The sequence below is a fragment of the Manihot esculenta genome, chromosome 2, assembly GCF_001659605.2.
Source record: "Manihot esculenta cultivar AM560-2 chromosome 2, M.esculenta_v8, whole genome shotgun sequence".
In the NCBI taxonomy this organism is placed as follows: domain Eukaryota; kingdom Viridiplantae; phylum Streptophyta; class Magnoliopsida; order Malpighiales; family Euphorbiaceae; genus Manihot; species Manihot esculenta.
Window position 1 is genome coordinate 6,117,739 of NC_035162.2, and position 27,896 is coordinate 6,145,634.

The 27,896-nt window shown below is 44.8% G+C and overlaps 1 pseudogene; it reads right to left on the reverse strand.

Moving 5' to 3' along the window:
- Nucleotides 1-27,896, reverse strand: part of LOC110604572 — a 54,008-nt pseudogene continuing 26,112 nt past the window's right edge.

The following is a 27,896-nucleotide window of genomic DNA, read 5'->3' on the forward strand; positions in this document are numbered from 1 at the left end:
TCATTTACAAATAGAATGCCTCGGCGAACCATCTGGACGATTGGGGAGTACAGCAGATGACCAGTCCAAATTGCTTCTACCTTCAGACGCTCGCCACTTCTCAAGTACTTGCCGCAAGGACATATTATGATGGGCTTTTTACAAAATAAAGTTAAAAAAGAAAATAATTTTTTACACTGATCCCCGATAAAAAATTTCTCGGACCAGGGTAAATCGATCCTTTACTGCATTTTATAAGTGCGGTATACTTTACCGCACTTATAAAATGCGGTAAAGAGATGATTAATATAAAAAATAAATTTTTTTTAATAAATAAAATTCTACCGCACGTTAAAAGTGCGGTAGAAGTGGTCTCGTCTCTGCCCCGTCAGTGGTTAATACAAAAAAATAATTTTTTTTTAAAAAAAAAAATTCTACCACACTTCAAAAGTGCGGTAGAAGGAGGGCAGAGACAAGACGAGGAGGGCAGAGACAAGACCCGTCTCTGCCCCGTCAGCAGGAGGCAGGGAGCTTCTACCGCACTTTATAAGTGCGGTAGAATCTCTGCCAGGTGTAGAGACTCCTGCACCTGGCAGAGAAAGTCCTCTACCGCACTTTAAAAGTGCGGTAGAGGAGATTTATTTTCCAACTTCCCAACCCACTATAAATTTAATCCCCACCATGTCCCTGCTCCATCAACCCTCATCTCCACGCTGCTGAGATTTTCTCCATCTCCTGCTCCATCTCCTGCAATTTTCTCCATCTCCACGCTGCTCCATCTCCTGCAATTTTCTCCATCTCCACGCTGCTCACTATAAAACCCTCATCTCCACGCTGCTCCATCTCCTGCAATTTTCTCCATCTCCACGCTGCTCACTATAAAACCCTCATCTCCACGCTGCTCCATCTCCTGCAATTTTCTCCATCTCCACGCTGCTCCTGCAATTTCTTTCCATGTCCATGCTCCCGCTCCGTCCGTGTCCATGCTCCCGCTCCGTCCGTGTCTCTACGCTGCAATTTCTCACTGCTCCATCTCCAGATAAGTAATTTAATATTATTTATTATTTATAAAAATATTGTATATTTTATTCTTTTAAGTAATTAATAAGATATTTAGATTATTGAAAAAATTATAGTTAGTATGTAATTAATAATAAAAAATGCATAGTTTTATTTATTTAAAATTATAAAAAGTAATATAAGAAAATGAGAAAAACAATTTATGATTTATAATAATGTGATAAATAAAAAAGAAATGTATGAAAAAATAGATGTTTTGTGGGGAAATAAATTTATATTATTCATAATAAATATGTAAATTTAGTTTTTAAAAATTAATTTAATATACATAGATTATTGTGATCAAAATTGTAGAGATTAAGGTAGTATTAAAGTAGGGAAAAATTTATAAATGTAAATATTGATGTAAATTTTTTGTGTAGAAAAAAATATTAGAAAATTAGTAAAAAATTATTTAGTTAGATTTATTTTATTTTAAAAATTAATAAAATAAAAAGTGGTGAAATAAATTTATAATACTCATAATTAATCTCAAAATGTAGTTATTTAAGAAATTTAATATATATAGGGTCTTCGATAAAAAAATATAGGGATTAAAGTATTAGAAAATTATAAATGTAAATTTTGTTTGTGAATTTGTTGTGTAGAGAAAATATTACAATATGGATAAAAAGATAAAAAAATATTTAGTTAGATATATTTGATTTAAAATTTTAAAGAAATATTTTGTGAGGAAATAAATTTATATTATTTACAATAAATATGAAATTTTATTTTTTAAAAAATTAATTTAATATTAATAGGTTGTTGTGACCAAAATTGAAGGGATTAAGGTAGTATTAAAGTAGGGAAAATTTATAAATGTAAATGTTTTATGTAGGAAAAATATTAGAAAATTATTAAAAATATTATTTAGTGAGATATATTTTATTTTAAATTTTAAAATAATGTTTTGTGGAGAAATAAATTTATATTATTCATAATTAATATGTAAATTTAGTTTTTAAAAATTAAATTAATATATAGATTGTTGTGACCAAAATTGTAGGGATTAAGATAGTATTAAAGTAGGAAAAAATTTATAAATATAAATATTGATGTAAATTTTTTGTGTAGAAAAAAATATTAGAAAATTAGTAAAAAATTATTTAGTTAGATTTATTTTACTTTAAAAATTAATAAAATAAAAAGTGGTAAAATAAATTTATAATATTCATAATTAATCTCAAAATGTAGTTATTTAAGAAATTTAATATATACAGGGTCTTCGATAAAAAATGTAGGGATTAAAGTATTAAAAAATTATAAATGTAAATTTTGGTTGTGAATTTGTTGTGTAGAGAAAATATTACAAAATGGATAAAAGATTATTTAGTTAGATATATTTGATTTAAAATTTTAAAGTAATATTTTGTGAGGAAATAAATTTATATTTAACTTCAATTTTTTTTAATTTGTAATTTATTGTACTATTATTGTCTAGTAGGCGAATTAGGAAGAAAAATGACTACTCCGCGTTATGGTACAGTGTACTGGGACGGGCACATAATTAATATTGATATTGGATATGATTATGTTGGTGGACAGTCTAGAATGTTTCGTATCGAAAAGAAAATGAATTATAAAGAATTAGTGAATAAAATTGTTCGTGCCATTAAATTGTCAACGCATGAAGAAATGATAACAAGGATTATTTTTAGAAAACCGATGTTGGATAATGATATTATTAAATATGGATTAGCACAACTAAGTGATGACGAAGATGTGGACATGATGTTTGACTACATATCGACAATCAGGCCAGTAGATTCAATAGTATTATATGTAGATATTTTATCTCGTCATCATAGAACAGAAGATGGAGGTATTGGGACTTCAACTAGTTGTCCAATCGTTATGGAGGGTGAAAGTGAAGACAATCTCCGGGATGATAATTGTCCGGTTGTGGGGAAACAAACGTGTCATGAATTACAGCACAATTGTAACGACCCGAAAATCGGACCGCTACCGGCGCTAGGATCCGGGTCGACTTAAGGCCGCCGGGACCCGTAGCAAGCCAAACATACATCCTGAACACCTGTTTAATCCCATACATGATAAAGAGAAATACATAAAAATTTTAAAATCTTTCTTTCAAATATCCAACTCAACCTGAACATATACTGTGCATAGTCATAATCATAATCCTGATCCTTCTGTGGGATCTCAACAATGCCTCAATGGGCAATACAACATGAGATGAGTTGGCTAACATCTGTATCATCAAATAACTAAGATCATGCATCAACAAGGGATTACAATACTCATAGGGTCAAGCACATCTATAACCTCAATATACCTCATTACATACATACTGTAATCTCTTACATTACATCATATTACAATTGTCATGTCCACCATCTAACTATTACATACACATACTTCAAAACTCTGGCTAACCTCCTGGTCTACCCTGTACCTGCACATCTGGGGTTAGGGGAGAGGGGTGAGCTACAAAGCCCAGTGAGCAGAATAGTGAAAACATATATTTAAAATCTCATGCCATTATGTAATGCAACACATCACAACAAATCACATCTCGGATGGTATTGTCACCAATAGTCCTCTACATAGTCCAACTGTGCCGGAACGTAGAATGGGTACAACCGGTCTTTCCCTTAACATAACATATCATACAGTCCAACTGTGCCAGGGACGTAGAATGGGTACAACCTGGACTTCCTCTTACATCGTGCCAGGGACGTAGAATGGGTACAACCTGGACTTCCATACCATATCATGCCATAACATCATCATATCATATGAGGACTAAAGGATCATCCAATGACCAATCCACATCAACATCATAAATGCAATGCAACATATTCGTGAGTACTAATGCAAACAACCTACTATATCTCATGGCATTCATGATGCATGGATCATGCTCAAAATTCATATTTCATTTATTTTAAAACTTAAGATTTATTCCACTCACCTCTGGTTAGCTCTGACAAACTCTGTAGCAGCTGGCTCACTGCTGGGGTTCTCGGTTCCTCGGGTCCGAACCTACACAGGTGGACTCCAATGAGGGACCAAACATACATAAACATAACTCTAATATACTCCCTAAAAACCCCCTAAAACATCATGAAATAATCATAGAAATACATGCATGAAATGGCTGGACAGGGCACTTTCGGCGGCACCTTCGGCGGCCGAAAGTCCCTCCAGAGCCGAAAGTCAGGCAGGTTCGGCGGCACCTTCGGCGGCCGAAACTCCCAGACAGAGGCGAAACTCATGCATGTTCGGCGGCACCTTCGGCGGCCGAAAGTCCCAGACAGAGACGAAAGTCTCTTTTCGGGGGCAACTTCGGCAGCCGAAAGGCCTGCCTCCCCAGCCATGTTCGGCGGCCGAAAGTGCCTTCGGCTGCCGAACCTGGTTTCTGCCAAAGGGCAGAAACTTGGCTCCTATATGCACATTTGCCTCCTAACTCTTCCAACATGCATATATCTGTTCTAAAACATGCATAAACACCATATATCACACCTAGGGGTCTCAAACTATCAAATACCCCAACTACAACACTTCAAACACACAAAAAAAACAACATACATTGTTCATCAAAACATCAAAACCCATAAACTCATCAACAAGCCTAAACATGCATCTCTACCCATAAAACAACTTAATGCTTGTTTAAAACACATAACAAGGGTGGATCCGAGCTTACCTCTTGAAGAAACGAGAGGAAAGGCGATCCTAGCTTGGAGATGGAGAGATTGAGCCCTTTGAACCTCCAAGCACCCAAAACTTGCTCTTTACTCACAGATCTTCAAAACAGAAGTTAAAACCCGTGAAAACCATGGAAGATCTAAGGAAAACACTCAAGATCGAGGGAGGGGTGGCGGAGACTCACCTTGGCCGACGACGGGGGAGAAAAAGCTCGCCCGTGCGGACCTAAGGGACCCTTTTATAGGTGGCTGGCCAGGCCACGTTCGGGGGCCGAATGTGCCTCCGCATGCATGCCATGTTCGGCGGCCGAACTTGACTTTCGGCGGCCGAACCTGGACTTCCCTCACTCATGCTTTCGGGGGCCTAACGTGCCTCCAAAACGCATGCATGTTCGGCGGCCGAACTTAACTTTCGGCGGCCGAACCTGGGTTTTCCTCCAAAGACTTTTCATGTAAAAACTCATTAATTTTTCATACTTAAAACCATGAAATACTTCAAAACATTTTTTTGAAAACATGTTTCTACCCTACTAGAGACTTCCGACATCCGAGATTCCACCGGAAGGTACGAATTCTGATACCGGAGTCTAGCCGGGTATTACATTCTCCCCCCCTTAAGAACATTCGTCTCCGAATGTACCTCAACTAGCACACATAGCATGGCATAAAACATAACATACATACATAGCACATAAACACAAAGAGATCCAACCTTAAAAGAGATGAGGGTACTGCTGGAGCATAGACTCCCGTGTCTCCCAGGTGCATTCTTCTATATTGTGGTGGTTCCAAAGGACTTTCACCATCGGGATTTCCTTGTTTCTTAGCTTTCTGATCTGGGTGTCTATGATCCGTACTGGCTGCTCAACATAGGTGAGATCCTCTTGGATCTCTACATCAGGCTCACTAAGAACCTTGCCCGGATCTGACACAAACTTCCTCAACATGGAAACATGGAAAACCGGATGGATTCTTTCCATTGAAGCAGGTAAATCCAGCTTGTACGACACATTCCCAATCTTTTGCAAGATTTCAAAGGGTCCGATGTATCGTGGGGCTAGTTTACCTTTCTTCCCGAAGCGAACCACTCCCTTCATTGGAGACACCTTGAGCAATACCAGATCCCCCTCCTGAAACTCTAACTGTCTCCTGCGGACGTCTGCATAGCTCTTCTGTCTGCTTGCAGCAGTCTTGATTCTCTCTCTGATTACGGGTACCACCCTGCTGGTGATCTCTACTAGCTCAGGCCCTGCCAAGGCCTTTTCTCCAACCTCTTCCCAGCAAACAGGTGACCTGCACTTCCTCCCATACAAAGCTTCATATGGAGCCATCCCGATGCTAGCATGATGGCTGTTGTTGTAGGCAAACTCCACCAAAGGTAGATGCTGCCTCCAAGAACCTCCAAAGTCCAGCACACACATTCTAAGCATATCCTCTATGGTCTGGATGGTCCTTTCGGACTGTCCGTCCGTCTGGGGGTGGAAGGCAGTACTGAAATCCAACCTAGTACCCATGGCATTCTGCAGACTTCGCCAAAACCTGGAGGTGAACTGGGGCCCTCTATCTGACACTATCGAAACAGGAACCCCATGCAACCTGACAATCTCATCCACATACACCTGCGCCAACTTGTCCACAGAATAGCCACTCCTGACAGGAATGAAGTGAGCAGATTTAGTGAGTCTGTCCACAATCATCCATATGGAGTCTAATCTGTTGGACGTCGCCGGTAACCCCACTACGAAGTCCATAGCTATATTCTCCCATTTCCACTCTGGAATAGGTAGCGGGTTAAGCATTCCAGCCGGCTTCTGATGTTCCAGCTTCACCCTCTGACACACTTCGCAGGCTGACACGAACTGTGCCACTTCTTTCTTCATAGCTGGCCATCAATAAACCTTCTTTAGATCTTGATACATCTTGGTGGCTCCGGGGTGAACGCTGTATCTGGCATTATGAGCCTCTCTCATAATGTCTCCTTTTAGCCCTATGTCATCTGGTACACATAGTCTGCTCCCATAGCGGAGGATCCCCTTGCTGTCGAATCTGAACTCACTATCATTGCCTGACTGAACAGTCCTGGCAATCTTCACTAACTCCGGGTCCTCATGCTGTTTCTGAGCCACCTGCTCCAGAAACACGGGTGCCACTCTCATCTGGGCCACCAAGGCACCTGTACCAGACAACTCCATCTGTAGACCTTCCTCAATAAGCTTGTAAAACTCCTTCACCACTGGCCTCCTTTCTGCCGATATGTGGGATAAACTGCCGAGTGATTTCCAGCTTAAGGCGTCTGCCACAACGTTCGCCTTACCCGGATGGTACTGAATCTTGCAATCATAGTCACTCAGCAGCTCCACCCATCTCCTCTGTCTCAAGTTCAAATCTCTTTGACTCAGGATATACTGCAGGCTTTTATGATCTGTAAAGATCTCACATTTTACCCCGTAGAGGTAGTGCCTCCACATCTTGAGTGCAAAGATTACTGCTGCCATCTCTAGGTCATGTGTGGGGTAATTCAACTCATGCTTCTTCAGCTGCCTCGAAGCATAAGCAATCACCCTCTCATTCTGCATCAGTACACAACCCAGTCCCACACGGGACGCATCACAAAAGACTGTAAAGTCCTCCTCACTAGATGGCAGAGCTAAAACTGGTGCTGAAGTCAACCTCTTCTTAAGCTCTTCAAAACTCTCTTTGCACTGGTCGGTCCACAGAAACTTCTGATTCTTCCTGGTTAACCTGGTCAGAGGAGCTGCTATCCCTGAGAAGTTCTGAACGAACCTCCTGTAGTAACCTGCCAAACCCAAGAAACTTCTAATCTCTGTCACTGAAGTGGGTCTAGGCCAGTTAGCCACAGTTTCTGTCTTCTTGGGGTCCACCTCAATCCCATTCTCTGACACTACATGCCCCAAGAATGAAATGCTCCTCAGCCAGAATTCACATTTAGAGAACTTGGCATACAAGCCGTGTTCCCTCAAAGTCTGCAAGACCAACCGCAGATGATGGGCATGTTCCTCTGCATTCCTGGAGTACACCAAGATATCATCTATGAAGACAATAACGAAGTGATCCAGGTACTGGCTAAATACTCTGTTCATGAGATCCATGAATGCTGCAGGGGCGTTGGTCAACCCGAACGGCATTACAAGGAACTCAAAATGCCCATATCTGGTCCTGAAAGCTGTCTTTGGCACATCTCCTTCTCTTATCCTTAGCTGATGGTACCCCGATCTCAGATCTATTTTGGAGAAACAACCCGCTCATGCTAGCTGGTCGAATAGATCATCGATCCTTGGCAAAGGGTACCTATTTTTGGTAGTGACTTTGTTCAACTGCCTGTAGTCGATACAAAGCCTAAGGGATCCATCCTTCTTTCTGACAAACAAGACTGGTGCACCCCAAGGTGAGGTGCTCGGTCGGATGAAGCCCTTTTCTACCAACTCTTGTAACTGTTCCTTCAACTCCTTTAACTCGGCTGGAGCCATCCTGTAGGGAGGGATAGAGATCGGTCTAGTTCCAGGCACCAACTCTATCTCGAACTCTATCTCCCTAGCAGGTGGTAAACCTGGAAGCTCATAAGGAAAGACATCCTGAAACTCTCTGACAACTGGCACCGAGGCCGGCTCCCTGACCTGACTGTCTAGCTCTCTCACATGAGCTAAGTACCCCTGACATCCCTTCCTAAGCAACCTACGAGCCTGAAGAGCTGATATCAGACCTCTAGGTGTGCCCCTCTTGTCTCCTCTAAAGACGACCTCTGACCCGTTCTGATCTCTGAACCTGACTACCTTGTCCCTGCAGTCCAAGGTAGCACCATGGGTAGATAGCCAATCCATCCCTAGAATGACGTCAAAGTCTATCAAATCTAGAACCACAAGGTCGGCGGAGAGGCATCTTCCCTCAACAAAAACTGGACTGTACTGGCAGACTGACACTGCCACTGACGGGTCACACTTGGGTCCACTGACCCATAGGGGACACTCTAACCCAGAGACTATCAGACCCAACCTCTCAACGGCTCTCGGAGCAATAAATGAATGAGATGCACCCGGGTCCATTAATGCATACACATCAGAACACCCAATGACGAGATTACCTGACATCACGGTGTTGGATGTGTTAGCCTCCTGCTGAGTCATGGTGAAGATCCTGGCTGGAGCTGATGGACCTTCACCTCGGGAACCAGAAGAAGAGGCTGCCCCTCTCCCTCTACCTCTGCCACTGCCCTGAGCTGTGGCTGGAACTGCTGGCTGTGTCACACTACCAGAAGCTGTCTGCTGGGGCTGGCCCATAAAAGGCGCTCTAGGACACTCCCGAGCTATGTGTCCCTCCTGTCCACATCTGAAACATGTATTAGTCCCAGCTCGACACACTCCCCTGTGCGGTCTTCCACATCTCTGGCATTCTGTACCATCTGAGCCTGAGCTCGAGCCACCGCCAAATCCCAGACCGGATTTCAACTTGTTCCAAAACTTATTCTTCTTCGGCTTCCTGGTGGTGTTATCCCACCTCTTCTTACCTGAGCTCTGAGAAGAGAAACTTGGTCCTCCTCTGCCTGGGGTCTTAACCCCTGAAGACTGGGTCACTGACTGCTTCACTGACCCCTCAACTATAGCACTTGCTTCCATTCTTCGAGCCATATCCACCACAGTGTGGAAACTTTCTCTCTCAGCTGACTGAACCAACGAGGAGTACCTGGAATGCAGCTTCATAACATATTTTTTGGCTTTCTTTGTATCTGTATCTAGAGCTTGCCCTGAAAAAGGCAATAGCTCCAAGAATTTATCCGTGAACTCCTCTACAACCATGTGCTCTGACTGCCTCAGTTGCTCAAACTCAATCATCTTTAGTTCTCTAGAACTGTCTGGAAAAGCCCATCCAGCGAACTCATTCGCAAATTCTTCCCATGTCATACCGTCTAGTCTCGGGTCCACATAACACTTGAACCATTCCCGGGCCTTCTTGCACTTTAAAGTGAACCCTGCCATCTGAATGGCCCTGCTGTCACTTGCCCCTAGCTCATCAGTTATTGTCTTCACTACTCTCAGATACTCAAAAGGGTCATCCCCTGACTTGTATTTGGGAGCATCTAGCTTGAGGTAATCTGTCATCTTTACCTTGCTCCCATCAGCTGAGCTAGGTCTAGGAGGTTGAGTAACTGGGGCTACTGGTTCTGTAGGTGGTGGAGGTGGAGGTGCAACATTCCCCGAGGTGGGGTTTGCCGGGTTTGGATAGAAAGGTGAGGGTGGATAAGCTGGGTACTGTGTGTAAGGCGGATAGAAAGGTGGATAGGGCATGTAGGTAGGATAGGGGTTAAAGCTGGAGTAATCCGATGTACCTCCCATCGGATACCCTGAACCCTGTGGGAAGGGTGGATAATGGGGTGGAAAACCATACCCCGAGGCCTGAACGCCTCCCTGAGACTCCCCTGTCCCTTCTTCCTCCATGCTCACATCCAGGTTCCCATCCCTCCTCTGATCCTCTTCCATAACCTCCCTCACATCTGAAGAACTTCCTCCTCTATCAGTCCCCCTTCTGCTAGCATCAAAAGACCTTCTAGGGTCCCTTGACACTCTTTCTCTGTTGGCTCTACAAGACATTGCCCTAGGCAATGTGGGAGGACGGGCGCTCGTGCCCTCATCCTCAGGTGGCACTCCAGTCAATCGTGCAGATCGACGAGTTTCTCTCATCCTATTCTCTGAAAGACAGTACACATCATACAAGCATTAGCATCATATGGTTCATGTGGGCACACATGAACCCTCATCACATACATCACATAGCATAGCATATCATTAATGCACATGCACAAAGTCATGGCAATTCACATCATCATACAAGACAGGACTCCACATCCTATCCTAGTGGACATGATCTTCCTATTGTGCTTGACCTTCTAGAACATCTATGAGCCCGACACTCTAGGTCCGATCCTATGAACCTAGGGCTCTGATACCATTCTGTAACGACCCGAAAATCGGACCGCTACCGGCGCTAGGATCCGGGTGGTGTTATCCCACCTCTTCTTACCTGAGCTCTGAGAAGAGAAACTTGGTCCTCCTCTGCCTGGGGTCTTAACCCCTGAAGACTGGGTCACTGACTGCTTCACTGACCCCTCAACTATAGCACTTGCTTCCATTCTTCGAGCCATATCCACCACAGTGTGGAAACTTTCTCTCTCAGCTGACTGAACCAACGAGGAGTACCTGGAATGCAGCTTCATAACATATTTCTTGGCTTTCTTCGTATCTGTATCTAGAGCTTGCCCTGAAAAAGGCAATAGCTCCAAGAATTTATCCGTGAACTCCTCTACAACCATGTGCTCTGACTGCCTCAGTTGCTCAAACTCAATCATCTTTAGTTCTCTAGAACTGTCTGGAAAAGCCCATCCAGCGAACTCATTCGCAAATTCTTCCCATGTCATACCGTCTAGTCTCGGGTCCACATAACACTTGAACCATTCCCGGGCCTTCTTGCACTTTAAAGTGAACCCTGCCATCTGAATGGCCCTGCTGTCACTTGCCCCTAGCTCATCAGTTATTGTCTTCACTACTCTCAGATACTCAAAAGGGTCATCCCCTGACTTGTATTTGGGAGCATCTAGCTTGAGGTAATCTGTCATCTTTACCTTGCTCCCATCAGCTGAGCTAGGTCTAGGAGGTTGAGTAACTGGGGCTACTGGTTCTGTAGGTGGTGGAGGTGGAGGTGGAACATTCCCCGAGGTGGGGTTTGCCGGGTTTGGATAGAAAGGTGAGGGTGGATAAGCTGGGTACTGTGTGTAAGGCGGATAGAAAGGTGGATAGGGCATGTAGGTAGGATAGGGGTTAAAGCTGGAGTAATCCGATGTACCTCCCATCGGATACCCTGAACCCTGTGGGAAGGGTGGATAATGGGGTGGAAAACCATACCCCGAGGCCTGAACGCCTCCCTGAGACTCCCCTGTCCCTTCTTCCTCCATGCTCACATCCAGGTTCCCATCCCTCCTCTGATCCTCTTCCATAACCTCCCTCACATCTGAAGAACTTCCTCCTCTATCAGTCCCCCTTCTGCTAGCATCAAAAGACCTTCTAGGGTCCCTTGACACTCTTTCTCTGTTGGCTCTACAAGACATTGCCCTAGGCAATGTGGGAGGACGGGCGCTCGTGCCCTCATCCTCAGGTGGCACTCCAGTCAATCGTGCAGATCGACGAGTTTCTCTCATCCTATTCTCTGAAAGACAGTACACATCATACAAGCATTAGCATCATATGGTTCATGTGGGCACACATGAACCCTCATCACATACATCACATAGCATAGCATATCATTAATGCACATGCACAAAGTCATGGCAATTCACATCATCATACAAGACAAGACTCCACATCCTATCCTAGTGGACATGATCTTCCTATTGTGCTTGACCTTCTAGAACATCTATGAGCCCGACACTCTAGGTCCGATCCTATGAACCTAGGGCTCTGATACCATTCTGTAACGACCCGAAAATCGGACCGCTACCGGCGCTAGGATCCGGGTCGACTTAAGGCCGCCGGGACCCGTAGCAAGCCAAACATACATCCTGAACACCTGTTTAATCCCATACATGATCAAGAGAAATACATAAAAATTTTAAAACCTTTCTTTCAAATATCCAACTCAACCTGAACATATACTGTGCATAGTCATAATCATAATCCTGATCCCTCTGTGGGATCTCAACAATGCCTCAATGGGCAATACAACATGAGATGAGTTGGCTAACATCTGTATCATCAAATAACTAAGATCATGCATCAACAAGGGATTACAATACTTATAGGGTCAAGCACATCTATAACCTCAATATACCTCATTACATACATACTGTAATCTCTTACATTACATCATATTACAATTGTCATGTCCACCATCTAACTATTACATACACATACTTCAAAACTCTGGCTAACCTCCTGGTCTACCCTGTACCTGCACATCTGGGGTTAGGGGAGAGGGGTGAGCTACAAAGCCCAGTGAGCAGAATAGTAAAAACATATATTTAAAATCTCATGCCATTATGTAATGCAACACATCACAACAAATCACATCTCGGATGGTATTGTCACCAATAGTCCTCTACATAGTCCAACTGTGCCGGGACGTAGAATGGGTACAACCGGTCTTTCCCTTAACATAACATATCATACAGTCCAACTGTGCCAGGGACGTAGAATGGGTACAACCTGGACTTCCTCTTACATCGTGCCAGGGACGTAGAATGGGTACAACCTGGACTTCCATACCATATCATGCCATAACATCATCATATCATATGAGGACTAAAGGATCATCCAATGACCAATCCACATCAACATCATAAATGCAATGCAACATATTCGTGAGTACTAATGCAAACAACCTACTATATCTCATGGAATTCATGATGCATGGATCATGCTCAAAATTCATATTTCATTTATTTTAAAACTTAAGGTTTATTCCACTCACCTCTGGTTAGCTCTGACAAACTCTGTAGCAGCTGGCTCACTGCTGGGGTCCTCGGTTCCTCGGGTCCGAACCTACACAGGTGGACTCCAATGAGGGACCAAACATACATAAACATAACTCTAATATACTCCCCAAAAACCCCCTAAAACATCATGAAATAATCATAGAAATACATGTATGAAATGGCTGGACAGGGCACTTTCGGCGGCACCTTCGGCGGCCGAAAGTCCCTCCAGAGCCGAAAGTCAGGCAGGTTCGGCGGCACCTTCGGCGGCCGAAACTCCCAGACAGAGGCGAAACTCATGCATGTTCGGCGGCACCTTCGGTGGTCGAAAGTCCCAGACAGAGACGAAAGTCTCTTTTCGGGGGCAACTTCGGCAGCCGAAAGGCCTGCCTCCCCAGCCATGTTCGGCGGCCGAAAGTGCCTTCGGCTGCCGAACCTTGTAACGACCCGAAAATCGGACCGCTACCGGCGCTAGGATCCGGGTTGACTTAAGGCCGCCGGGACCCGTAGCAAGCCTGACATGCATCCTGAAAACCTGCTTAATCCCATACATGATCAACAACATACATAAAAATTAAAACTTTTCTTTACATGAACATCAACCAAACTCAACCTGTGCATAAACATTAACATAACATTGATCCCTCTTGTAATACCCGGCTAGATTCAGACATCGGAATTCCTACCGTCCGGGGGAGTTCGAGGATGTCAGAGGTTTCTAGAAGGGTAAGAGAAAGGTTTTCTAAAATGTTTTTAAGTGTTTGAAAGGTTTTGAATCAAACCGGATTGATTTTTGAAGAGAAAAGGCTTTGGAGACAAAGGCCAGGTTCGGCCCCCGAATGTTAAGTTCGGCCGCCGAAAGTGCCCAATGTTCGGCCCCCGAAGGTTAAGTTCGGCCCCCGAAGGTTGCATGGTTTTGCATGCGATTCGGCAGCCGAACCTGAGGCGGTTGCTCATCTATAAGGGCACCGAGTGGCAGAAAAAGGAGGAGGTTTCTTCTCTCCTTCTGACCTAGGTGAGGTCTTGATCTCCTTAAAGTATTTTCATGGTTTTTCTTCAAATCTTTCACGGTTTTAATGAGGTTTACCCTTGTTTTGAAGAGTTGTGAGCTTGAAACAAGGTTTTGGAGTTTGAAGCTTTTGAAGCTTGGTTTCTCCATATCTTTGAGTTTGGATCATCTCAGCCTTTGTTCTTCAAGAGGTAAGTGTTGATCCATGGTTCTTATGATGTTTTTATGAGTTTTGTAAAGGGAAAAGGGAGCTAGGCATGAGTTTGCATGAGATGTGCATCATAGGGTTTATGAATCCTCTATGTTTGATGTGTGTCTTGTGAGCTTGTTTGTTGGAGTTTAAAGTTATTTGAAGCTCCCTTAGGCTTGTTGAAGTGTTTATGCATGTTTTAGAAGGGTTAAATGCATGTGTTGAGGTCTGAACAGGTGATGGAGGGACTGGCAGGCGTCCTTGTGCACGAAACTGAGTTCTGGCTAAACTCAGGTTCGGCCCCCGAAAGTCCAAGTTAGGCCGCCGAACATGCCTGACTTTCGTCTCTGGAGGAGACATTCGGCCGCCGAAGGTGCTGCCGAAGGTGCCCTGTCCAGCCTTCCTTTGCTTGTTTTGCATGCATGTTTTGTGATGTTTTAGAGGGTTTTTGGAGAGATGTTCATAGTTATGTTAGAGTATGTTTGGTACCTCATTTACGTCCATCTGTGTAGGATTGGACCGAGGAACCGAGGAGGCTCCAGAGTTAGAGTTGGCCCAGAGTTAGCCAGCATTGGCTAGAGGTGAGTGGAACTACACTAAATATTTGATCTGAAATGACACGATTCTAGCATGATCCATGCATCATAAACTGCCATGTTATGTATTAGGTTGTGTTGCATTAGAATTCACGAATATGATGCATTGCATATGTTGTTGTTCCTGTGGATGAATGTTGGATGATCCTTAGCCCTTGACAGAGAGCAGATACAGAGTTATGGCATGAGATAGCCATACCAGGTCGCCCCTGGATAGTCCAGGTCGCTCCTGGTACTATGAGTGAGACAGCTGGGCTGTCAAATCAGAGTTAAGTGTAGACCAGGTGAGACCTCGTCTCCTTGGCACAGTTGGTCATGTTATGATATCAGAGAGATAAGTGTAGACCAGGTGATGACATAGTCTCCTTGGCACAGTTGGCATTATTATAACATGTAGTTAAGGGTTATTGGAGACAAATTCATCCTTGAGATGATATGTTTGTGATGTGATGCATTTCATGAGAGCATGTAATGAATGAACTGTTTTTATTGTTCCTCCTCACTGGGCTCTAGAGCTCATCCCACTCCCTTAACCCCAGTTTTGCAGGTTCTGAGATAACTATGGGAAGTCAAAGTCAGCAAGAGTACAGAGGAAAGTTATGCATGAATGTATGTTTGTAATAGCATAGTGGACATGATGTAATTAAAAGATTAGTTGTAATGTAATGTATAGATATGTACTGTCGTATACTGGATAGACTTGTGCTTTTCCTAGTATCCTTGCTATAGTATGATGTATGATTAATCCCTTGTACATGAATCCTGTTTTACGTTTCTTGATGAGAAATGTGTGAGTTAGGCTTAATGTATGGCTTTGATGTGATACCAGTGGATTGTGTTACAGAGTAAAAGGGTTTCAATCCCTTGATCCACAGCAGATAGTAGTCCCTGGTATAGGCCCTGAGGGCCATTTCAGATTGCTATATCTGAGTAGCAGTAGTTAAGCCTACAAAGTTTTACAGGATTGTTAAGTATCTTTGTATCATGTATGGGATTTATCAGGTACACAGAGAGTATAGTCGGCTTGCTACGGGTCCCGGCGGCCTTAAGCCGATCTGGATCCTAGTGCCAGTGATGGTTCGGACCGTTACTGAGTGGTACCGGTTTCCGGGTCGTTACAGATTGGTATCAGAGCATAGGGCCTCAAGAGTACGGTGTGTTGGGATAGCCCACATCGGAAAGAGGTGTTGTCTTGTATAGGAAGGAAAGCACAATAAGTTAAACTCATGTCCACTAGGATAGGATGTGGAGTCCTGTCTTGTATGCTGATGTGAAATGCCATGATGAGTTGCATGTTTAATGATATGTGCTTTATATGTGTTGTGGATTCATGTATTTTCACATGGATCATTTGATGATATTGTGTGTGATGTTGTGCTTTTCAGAGGCAGGATGAGAGGAACTCGTCGATCTGTTAGATTGACAGGAGCTCCGCCGGAGGATGAGGACATGGATGCTCATCTCCCCATTCTGCAAAGGGCAACATCAGATAGTATAAGCAGAGGAGAAGGTACATCAAGGGACCCTAGAAGGTCTGTTGATGAGAGTAGAAGGGGAGTCGTGCAGAGTGGTATGTCAGGGTGTGTGAGAGGAATAGAGGAGGATAAGCAGAGTAGAGATGGTAGCTTTGGCAGGAGTAGGTTGGGAGGAGATATGGGTGAGTCCCAAGCAGGCACTCAGGCCTCGAGGTTTGTTCCACCTCAGTATCCACCCTACCAGTGGGGGGCAGAGTACCCGATGAGAGGTACATCAGAGTTTCCTCGATATAACCCATATCCCACCTTTATACCTTATCCTTCCTTTTACCCGTCATATCCACGGTATACCATGTTTCCACCCTTCTTTTGTTACCCCGGGTCAGTAAACCCTAACCTAGGGCATGTTGCATCTCCTCCACCACCAGTAGAACCAGTAGCCCCAATTGTCCAAACACCCAAGCCGAGTTCACCTGGGGAAAGTATGGTGCAGATGACAGCTTATTTGAGGTTGGATGTTCCCAAATTTGAGACTGGTGATGACCCTGTTGAGTATCTTCGACTGGTCAAGATGATAACTGATGAGTTGGGAGCCAGTGAGAGTAGAGCCATTCAGATGGCAGGGAGCACATTGAATTGTGCGCAGGCAAGGGAATGGTTCACCCAGTATGTGGACCCGAGGGTAGAAAGCTTATCCTGGGAGCAGTTTACCACAGAGTTTGCAGGATGGGCTTGTCCAGATAGCTTAAGGGAGCGTAAAGAGAGTGCATGTGAGCAGCCAGGGCAGACAGAAAACATGAGTAGAGACCATGACCCAGAGAATAGTGACCGTTTCCCTTTGGGTGAGGCTGCTGCAAGAACTAAAAAGAAAGTGAGAGGCCTGAAAGGGTCAAAGAAAAGAGAGTTCTGGAATAGGGTAAAGTTTGGCATGGGTTTTCGTGAGGGTTCGAGTTCTGGTTGGGATAGTGCTAGATGTGCGACGTGTGGTAGGAGGCACAAAGGAGTCTGTCGGGCTGGGACAACAGCATGTTTCAGGTGCGGACAGGAGGGGCACATGGCACGAGAGTGTCCCACTATACTTGTGTCAGCACAATTCCCACAGACATCCTCAGACCATATCATTCCACCAGAAGCTCCAACCAGAGATAGCGAAAGGGGAGTAGTCCCTTCTTCAGGAGGTTCCTTAAGTGGAAGTCCGTTAGTTTCGGCTCGGATTTTCACCCAGGTTCAGCCAGAGACAGACACACCGAACACAGTGGTGCCAGGTAAGCTCACTTTTGAGTGTTCTGCTGTGTGTATGGTTTTCTGGACACTAGTAGACTATCAGTTGATATGATAATAGTAAAGGGTAAGACAGTTAGATGGTCAGAGAGAACGAGTGCATTGTTAAAGTTTAGTGAGCCAGGAAAGAGCTTGAGAGCTAGAGCCGTGGATTTTATCCATCCAGCTAGAAAGAGTGATCTCTCATCTCTGAGTAGAGACCTTACGTATGTGAATAAGAAAGAAAGAGTAAGACCTAGAAGAGTAAGAAAAAGAAGAAAAGTAAGGAAGAGAAAAGTAAGCAAAGAAAAGAGTAAATGAGGTAGAATAAAGCAGAGAAAGAACAGAGTAGAATAACGTAAAGTAAGAAAGGTAGTCCCTATGCTCTGATACCAATTGTAACATCCTCTGGGCCCACAACAGTAGATATTGTCCGCTTTGGGAGAGCACCTTCGGCCCATCTTACCCCTCACGGATTTGTTTCTGAGGGTTCACGCAAGCGTCCTTCCCCTCAAAACGCGTCTACTGTGGTCTCTTGGGGCTTGCCCTTATAAGGCGTCCCCCCTCCTTACCTCTTTCCGATGTGGGATACTTTTAATCCACCTCATAGGGCTTAGTACCACACACCCTGGAATGTTCCAGTATCGTTGTGAGAACCGAAGGATGAAACCTTGAGATGTTGTGTACTAGATGAGTACCAGAGGTAAGGGGTAACACTGCTTAGCGATTTACTGGGAAAGGCAGATGAGATGTTAGCTGCCCTCAGGTAACAGTCGCTTATCAGTTTATCCAAGAGAGACGAGCTAAAGAGCTAAAGAGCTAAAGCGCTAGTCCAGTGTAATTCAAAGGATCAAAAGAGAACAGGTCAGGATAGAAACGAAGAAGAAAGGCAGGCAAGGATTAGAGTGGCGTAGCAAAAGTGTAGACTAGAATAGAGAAGCATGCCCCTTATCTACTAAGTGGTGTAGATAAAAGAACACGGCAGAGAGGCCAAGTTCTGTAATCTGAGTTCGGTTTTGGGGCATGTTTGTGTGACTCGTGGTATGTCACCATAGAGAAAGCTATAATCACGTCATCTAGCCGGTCCTGAGAGTTGTTGCTCCTCTGATCGGGTGAGTACAGAGAAGCAAAGGTGAGTGTAACCAGAGTAGTGTGCATAGAACTGAGAAAAGGTAAAAAGAAAGGGAAGTCAGTAGGTAGCAAAGAGAGTCAAGTGGACTATGTACAGACAGGAGTGATCAGTACTCTAGGTAGAGTGTGGACACAGATTAAGCAGTTAAGGGTCAGCAAAGTCAGACAGTATAGCCAACCCGGGAGTTTTACTCCAGGGGTATCTGTGTCTCTTCGTAGAGACCGATGGTAGGCTTTCTTCTTGTTTCCCTGTATGTTTATTGTTGTTGTTTTAACATTCGAGGACGAATGTTTTTAAAGGGGGGAAGAATGTAATACCCGGCTAGATTCAGACATCGGAATTCCTACCGTCCGGGGGAGTTCGAGGATGTCAGAGGTTTCTAGAAGGGTAAGAGAAAGGTTTTCTAAAATGTTTTTAAGTGTTTGAAAGGTTTTGAATCAAACCGGATTGATTTTTGAAGAGAAAAGGCTTTGGAGACAAAGGCCAGGTTCGGCCCCCGAATGTTAAGTTCGGCCGCCGAAAGTGCCCAATGTTCGGCCCCCGAAGGTTAAGTTCGGCCCCCGAAGGTTGCATGGTTTTGCATGCGATTCGGCAGCCGAACCTGAGGCGGTTGCTCATCTATAAGGGCACCGAGTGGCAGAAAAAGGAGGAGGTTTCTTCTCTCCTTCTGACCTAGGTGAGGTCTTGATCTCCTTAAAGTATTTTCATGGTTTTTCTTCAAATCTTTCACGGTTTTAATGAGGTTTACCCTTGTTTTGAAGAGTTGTGAGCTTGAAACAAGGTTTTGGAGTTTGAAGCTTTTGAAGCTTGGTTTCTCCATATCTTTGAGTTTGGATCATCTCAGCCTTTGTTCTTCAAGAGGTAAGTGTTGATCCATGGTTCTTATGATGTTTTTATGAGTTTTGTAAAGGGAAAAGGGAGCTAGGCATGAGTTTGCATGAGATGTGCATCATAGGGTTTATGAATCCTCTATGTTTGATGTGTGTCTTGTGAGCTTGTTTGTTGGAGTTTAAAGTTATTTGAAGCTCCCTTAGGCTTGTTGAAGTGTTTATGCATGTTTTAGAAGGGTTAAATGCATGTGTTGAGGTCTGAACAGGTGATGGAGGGACTGGCAGGCGTCCTTGTGCACGAAACTGAGTTCTGGCTAAACTCAGGTTCGGCCCCCGAAAGTCCAAGTTAGGCCGCCGAACATGCCTGACTTTCGTCTCTGGAGGAGACATTCGGCCGCCGAAGGTGCTGCCGAAGGTGCCCTGTCCAGCCTTCCTTTGCTTGTTTTGCATGCATGTTTTGTGATGTTTTAGAGGGTTTTTGGAGAGATGTTCATAGTTATGTTAGAGTATGTTTGGTACCTCATTTACGTCCATCTGTGTAGGATTGGACCGAGGAACCGAGGAGGCTCCAGAGTTAGAGTTGGCCCAGAGTTAGCCAGCATTGGCTAGAGGTGAGTGGAACTACACTAAATATTTGATCTGAAATGACACGATTCTAGCATGATCCATGCATCATAAACTGCCATGTTATGTATTAGGTTGTGTTGCATTAGAATTCACGAATATGATGCATTGCATATGTTGTTGTTCCTGTGGATGAATGTTGGATGATCCTTAGCCCTTGACAGAGAGCAGATACAGAGTTATGGCATGAGATAGCCATACCAGGTCGCCCCTGGATAGTCCAGGTCGCTCCTGGTACTATGAGTGAGACAGCTGGGCTGTCAAATCAGAGTTAAGTGTAGACCAGGTGAGACCTCGTCTCCTTGGCACAGTTGGTCATGTTATGATATCAGAGAGATAAGTGTAGACCAGGTGATGACATAGTCTCCTTGGCACAGTTGGCATTATTATAACATGTAGTTAAGGGTTATTGGAGACAAATTCATCCTTGAGATGATATGTTTGTGATGTGATGCATTTCATGAGAGCATGTAATGAATGAACTGTTTTTATTGTTCCTCCTCACTGGGCTCTAGAGCTCATCCCACTCCCTTAACCCCAGTTTTGCAGGTTCTGAGATAACTATGGGAAGTCAAAGTCAGCAAGAGTACAGAGGAAAGTTATGCATGAATGTATGTTTGTAATAGCATAGTGGACATGATGTAATTAAAAGATTAGTTGTAATGTAATGTATAGATATGTACTGTCGTATACTGGATAGACTTGTGCTTTTCCTAGTATCCTTGCTATAGTATGATGTATGATTAATCCCTTGTACATGAATCCTGTTTTACGTTTCTTGATGAGAAATGTGTGAGTTAGGCTTAATGTATGGCTTTGATGTGATACCAGTGGATTGTGTTACAGAGTAAAAGGGTTTCAATCCCTTGATCCACAGCAGATAGTAGTCCCTGGTATAGGCCCTGAGGGCCATTTCAGATTGCTATATCTGAGTAGCAGTAGTTAAGCCTACAAAGTTTTACAGGATTGTTAAGTATCTTTGTATCATGTATGGGATTTATCAGGTACACAGAGAGTATAGTCGGCTTGCTACGGGTCCCGGCGGCCTTAAGCCGATCTGGATCCTAGTGCCAGTGATGGTTCGGACCGTTACTGAGTGGTACCGGTTTCCGGGTCGTTACACCTCTGTGGGATCTCATCAGTGCCCCCAAGGGGTGACATAACATACGTTGAGTTGGTTTACATAAACATCGTAAAAATCTCTAAGATCATGTGTTAAAGGGATAGCACAATCTATGGTCAAGCACACTGTAATACCCGGCTCGAGTCTGGCATCGGAATTCCTGTAGTCTGGTGGAATCTTGGGTGTCGGAACCCTCGAGAAGGGTAATGCATATGTTTTCCAAGGTATTTCCACTTGTTTTCATGTTTTGAAGTGTGAAAAGCATTGAGTTTTGAAAGAAAAGCAACAAGGGAGAAATGTAAAGGTTCGGCCGCCGAAGGTCACTTTCGGCCGCCGAACATTGCATGGTTGCGGCTTCACGTTCGGCTGCCGAAGGTGGTCTGGCCAGCCACCTATAAAAGGGCCAAAGGTCGGTGAGAGGAGGGTATTTTCTCCTCCACTTGCAGCCAGAGGTGAGTTTCAGCCTCTCCACGTTGACTTTCATGTTTTTCATGATTTTCATCAAATCTTTCAAGAGTTTTAAGAGTTTTGGTGATTTATGAAGGGTTTGAGAAAAAGAAACAAGTTTTGAAGCTTGGAGCTTTGGAAGAGCTTTTCTTCATATCTCCACGTTAGGACCCTTCATCCTTACGTTGTGTAAGAGGTAAGTGAAGATCCTGAGCTTCTTTGATGATTTTGAAAGGTTTTATGCAGTTTGTATGGGTAGTATGCATGTTTAGGTTTAGGTGAGGTTTTTGGTGATTTGTGGTGTTCCAGCATGTGTAAGTGTTATGTGCTATGTTTGTTTGGGGTTTTAGGGTAGTTTGAGACCCCTTTGGGCATATCTATGTGTATATGCTAGTTGGGAGTAGTTGCTATGCATGTTTGTAGGTTTTTGGGCAAAGTTTGCATGAAACAGAGCAGGGTTCTGTCCTTCGGGCAAAACCAGGTTCGGCCGCCGAAGGAAGGTTCGGCCGCCGAACCCCTTGTGGAGGCAGTTTCGGCTGCCAAAGGTTGCCCCCGAAAGCTAGGCTTTCGGTTTAGAAAGAGCCTTTCGGCCGCCGAAAGAGGGAGTTCGGCCGCCGAAAGTGTGTGAGTTTCGTCTCTGGACGAGACCTTCGGCCGCCGAAGGTGCCGCCGAACATGCATGAGTTTCGTCTCTGGAGTGGGGTTTCGGCCGCCGAACCTGCCGCCGAAAGTGCCCTGTCCAGCTTTCTTTTGCATGTTTTATGTGATGGTTTTAGGATTGTTTAGAGGGGTTTTGGGGCGTTTCTTAGAGATGTTCTTGAGTGAGTTTGGTCCCTCATTTGAGTCCACCTGTGTAGGTACGGACCAGAGGAATCAGGGAAATCAGCAGTGAGTCCAGTGTCAGAACCTGCAGAGTCAGTGCAGAGATAACCAGGTGAGTGGAACTTAACGTAATGTTTTAATCTGAGAACTGAATATTTTATCATGCTTCATGCATCATGAATATGCTTTAGGGTGAGTGCATTAGTGTACACAAAGATGATGCATTGCATTTATCCTTGTACTTGGCATTGCTCCTTGTACATTGCTTATGTGAGACGGCACGGACTTCGTGAGGATTCATTAGCCCTCAGAGGAAGACCTGGAACAGCCCTACGGGGACCAGGCACAACAGAAAGACCTGGAACAGCCCTACGGGGACCAGGAACATGGTACATAGGTACCCCAGATTAGATAGAGGGATTTTTGATCCGTCCGGCCGAGGTGATGTGCTTATATGTTGCATTCCATGAGAGCATGTTTTATCACCTGTTATTTTATTATTCTACTCACTGGGCTATCGTAGCTCATCCCTCTCCCCTAACTCCAGTTGTGCAGGTTCAGAGGTCAGAGAGAACTCAGCAGAGTACAGGAAGAGTACAGAGTTTTGTAATAGCTAGCGTGGACATGTCATTGTATAGAGATAGTGTATATGTATAGAATGGTGTTTGATTTATAAGACTTGTAATCCCTTTGTAGCGTCACATGATCAGTTTATGTATGTTTCTTTATTGTTGTATGTTTATGAGCAAAACCAGGCTTAACATGATGAGTTTGATCCGCCTAGGGCCATGAGGAGCTCTAGTAGGGATTAGTAGAGAATAGAAAGATTGCATGCACAGGTTAAGCCTTGGAATGAAGAAAAGTTTTTTTGTTGTTACAGCAAATGTATGATCATGTATGGGATTTCACAGGTATACAGACAGAATAGCAGGCTTACTACGGGTCCCGGCGACCTTAAGTCGATCTGGATCCTAGTGCCGGTGGCAGTTCGGTTTCCGGGCTGTTACAGATTGGTATCAGAGCCCTAGGTTCACATGGTCGGACCTATAGAGAGAGAGTTGGGCTCAGAGAGAGGTTTAGTAGGTCAAGCACCATAGGAAAAACATGTCCACTAGGATAGGATGTCAGTCCTGTCTATCTGCTGATGTGCCATGCCCTGAGTTATGCATGTGCATGTTTTTGATGTGTTGCTGATGTGTTATGTGATTTGTTGTTTGTCAGAGAGTGAAGATGCGAGGAACTCGTCGATCCGCGAGATTGACTGGAGTCCCACCTGTAAGTGAGGGTACAACTGCTCGTCCACCTGCCTTGCCCTTGGCAAGATCTCACAGGTCAAGCAGGGAAGGAACGTCACGAGACCCTAGAAGGTCTTCTGACGAGAGCAGGAGAGGAGTAAACAGAGGGGGAAGGTCAGTAGAAGAAAGAGGTGTGATGGAAGAGGGTCAGAGTAGAGATGTAAGCATGGGTGTAGGAAGGTCAGAAGAAGGTATGGGGGAATCCCAGGGAGGCATGCAGGCCTCAGGATTTGGCTATCCACCCTTTCCACAGGGCCCAGAGTATCCGATGGGAGGCACGTCGGATTACTCCAGCTTTGCCCCATATCCACCCTACATGCCCTATATGCCCTATCCTTCCTTTTATCCACCATATCACATGTATCCACCCCCACCTGTTCCTCCAAGTCCAGTACAGCCTGAAGTGAGGGAACCAGTTCCTCCACCACCACCTCCTGAACCAGTAGCCACTGTTGTGGAAGCACAGCAACCCAGTTCTTCAGGGGGAAGTAAGGTGAAGATGACTGAGTACTTAAAGTTGGATGCTCCTAAATTCAATACAGGAGATGATCCCTTTGAGTATCTCAGTGCAGTGAGAATGATAACAAGTGAGTTGGGAGCTGATGATGGTAGAGCCATTGAGATGGCAGGGTTCACGTTAAAGTGTAAGAAAGCAAGAGAATGGTTCAAGAACTATGTGGACCCGAGACTTGAGAGTATGACATGGGAAGAGTTCGCCAACGAATTTGCTGGATGGGCTTTTCCTGACAGTTCTAGGGAACTAAAGGTTGTGGAGTTTGAGCAGTTGCGACAGACGGAGGAGATGAGCGTTGATGCATATACAGATAAGTTCCTGGAATTGTTGCCATATGTCAGTCAGGCATATGAGACAGATCAGAAGAAGGCAAAGAGATATGCCACAAGGCTTCATCCCAGGTATTTCTCTTTGATTCTTCATGCGGAGAAGGAAAGTTTCCACTCTATTGTGGACGCTGCTAGAAAGATGGAGGCCAGTGCGATAAGTCAAGGTGTCTTCAAGGCACAGTCTTCTGGTGTTAAACCAGGTTCCTCCTCACAGGGTACAGCAAGTGCAAGTAAGAAGAGATGGGAGAAATTCAGAGGAAAGAGAGGCACGTTCTGGAACAGGCTTAAATCGGGTCTGGGAATGAGTAGTAGTTTCAGTTCTGGCGCAGAGTTTCCAGTGTGCAAGAGGTGTGGCAAACAGCATAGAGGAGCTTGTCAGTTGGGATCCACAGCCTGCTATAGATGTGGGCAGGAGGGACATTATGCACGAGAATGTCCTCAGGCGACTTTAGTTGTACCATCCCAGCAGATGAGTACGGGCAGTGTAGTCCAGCCAGTAGCTTCAGCCATTCCACCAAGCAGTGGTAGAGGAAGAGGAAGAGGGGCAGCCTCTTCATCAGGGATGGGTTCCCGAGGTGCAGGTCCGTCAGCCCCAGCACGGATTTTCACCCTGACTCAGCAGGAGGCAGACACGTCGAACACGGTGGTGTCAGGTAATCTCATCATTGGGTGTTCAGAGGTGTATGCTTTAATGGACCCCGGTGCTTCTCACTCTTTCATTTCTTCTAGAGCTGCAGAGAGGTTGGGTCTGATAGTGTCTGAGTTAGAGTGTCCTCTATGGGTCAGTGGACCCAAATGTGATCCATCTTTGGCAGAGTCAGTCTGTCGGTTCAGTCCAGTGTGCGTAGAGGGTAGATACCTTCCAGCTGACCTGGTGGTTCTAGAGTTGACAGATTTTGATGTCATTCTAGGGATGGATTGGTTATCTACGTATGATGCTACCCTGAACTGTAGAGATAAGGTAGTCAGTGTCAGAGACCAGGATGGGTCAGAGTGTGTCTTCAGAGGAGACAGGAGAGGGACACCTAGGGGTTTGATATCAGCCCTCCAGGCTCGTAGAATGTTAAGGAAGGGGTGTCAGGGGTTCCTAGCTTATGTGAGAGAGCTAGACAGTCAGGTTAGGGAACCATCCTCAGTACCAGTTGTTAGAGACTTCCCAGATTTGTTTCCTGAAGAGCTTCCAGGACTACCACCGGATAGGGAAATAGAGTTCGAGATTGAGTTGATGCCCAATGCCAGACCGATCTCTATTCCTCCCTACAGGATGGCACCAGCAGAGTTGCGAGAGTTGAAAGAGCAGTTACAGGATCTGGTAGCTAAGGGTTTCATCCGCCCGAGTACCTCACCCTGGGGTGCTCCAGTATTATTTGTCAGAAAGAAGGATGGACCTTTGAGACTTTGTGTCGACTACAGACAGTTGAACAAAGTCACTATCAAAAATAAGTATCCATTACCCAGGATCGATGATCTATTCGACCAGCTGGCAGGAGCAGGTTGTTTTTCAAAAATAGATCTGAGATCTGGATACCATCAGTTGAAGATCAGGGAAGGAGATGTATCCAAGACTGCTTTCAGAACCAGATATGGGCATTATGAGTTCCTTGTGATGCCGTTCGGGTTGACTAACGCCCCTGCAGCATTCATGGATCTCATGAACAGGGTTTTCAGGGAGTACTTGGATCGTTTTGTGATCGTCTTTATTGATGATATCTTGGTGTACTCCAGGAATGCAGAAGACCATGCCCAGCATCTGCGGATAGTGCTGCAAACCTTGAGAGAGCATGGCTTGTATGCCAAGTTCTCCAAGTGCGAGTTCTGGCTAAGGAGCATTTCCTTTTTGGGACATGTTGTATCAGAGGACGGTAGATCAGTAGATCCCAAAAAGGTAGAGGCAGTAGCCAACTGGCCTACACCCACTACAGTGACAGAGATCAAGAGTTTTCTGGGTTTGGCAGGCTACTATCGGCGGTTCGTTCAGGACTTCTCGAAGATAGCTGCTCCTATGACCAGACTGACCAGAAAGAATCAGAAATTTGTGTGGTCAGAGGAATGTGATGAGAGTTTTGCGGAGTTGAAGCGACGGTTAACTTCAGCACCGGTGTTAGCTCTGCCGATCAGTGATGAAGATTTCACAGTGTTTTGTGATGCATCCCGAGTGGGATTAGGTTGTGTGTTGATGCAGAATGACAGAGTAATAGCTTATGCTTCTAGACAACTAAAGAAGCACGAGCTGAATTACCCGACACACGATCTTGAGATGGCAGCTGTGATCTTTGCACTTAAGATGTGGAGGCATTACCTCTATGGGGTAAAATGTGAGATCTATACGGATCATAAGAGCCTGCAGCACATCTTAAGTCAGAGAGAGTTAAACTTGAGGCAGAGACGGTGGGTAGAATTGCTCAGTGATTATGATTGTAAGATCCAGTATCATCCGGGCAAGGCTAATGTTGTAGCTGACGCCTTAAGCCGAAAGTCACTTGGCAGTTTATCCCACATTGCAGGAGAGAGAAGACCGGTGGTGAAGGATTTCTACAAGCTCATGGAAGAAGGGTTACAGTTGCAGTTATCTGGTACAGGTGCTTTGCTCGCACAGATGAGAGTGACACCAGTGTTTCTAGAGCAAGTGGCTCTGAAACAGCACGAAGACCCCGAGTTAGTAAAGATTGCCAGGACTGTTCAGTCGGGCAACAGTGCAGAGTTTAGGTTTGACGGAGAGGGGATTCTTCGGCACGGTAAGAGGTTATGTGTACCAGATGATAGCAGTTTGAAAGCCGACATTATGAGGGAAGCTCATAATACGCGGTATAGTATTCACCCGGGAGCCACCAAGATGTATCAAGATCTGAGAAGGGTGTATTGGTGGCCAGCAATGAAGAGAGAAGTGGCACAGTTCGTGTCAGCCTGCGAGACATGTCAAAGGGTGAAGCTAGAGCACCAGAAGCCGGCTGGAATGCTAAACCCACTGCCAATTCCAGAATGGAAATGGGAGAACTTAGCTATGGATTTTGTAGTGGGGTTACCGGCGACGTCTAACAGACTAGACTCCATATGGGTGATTG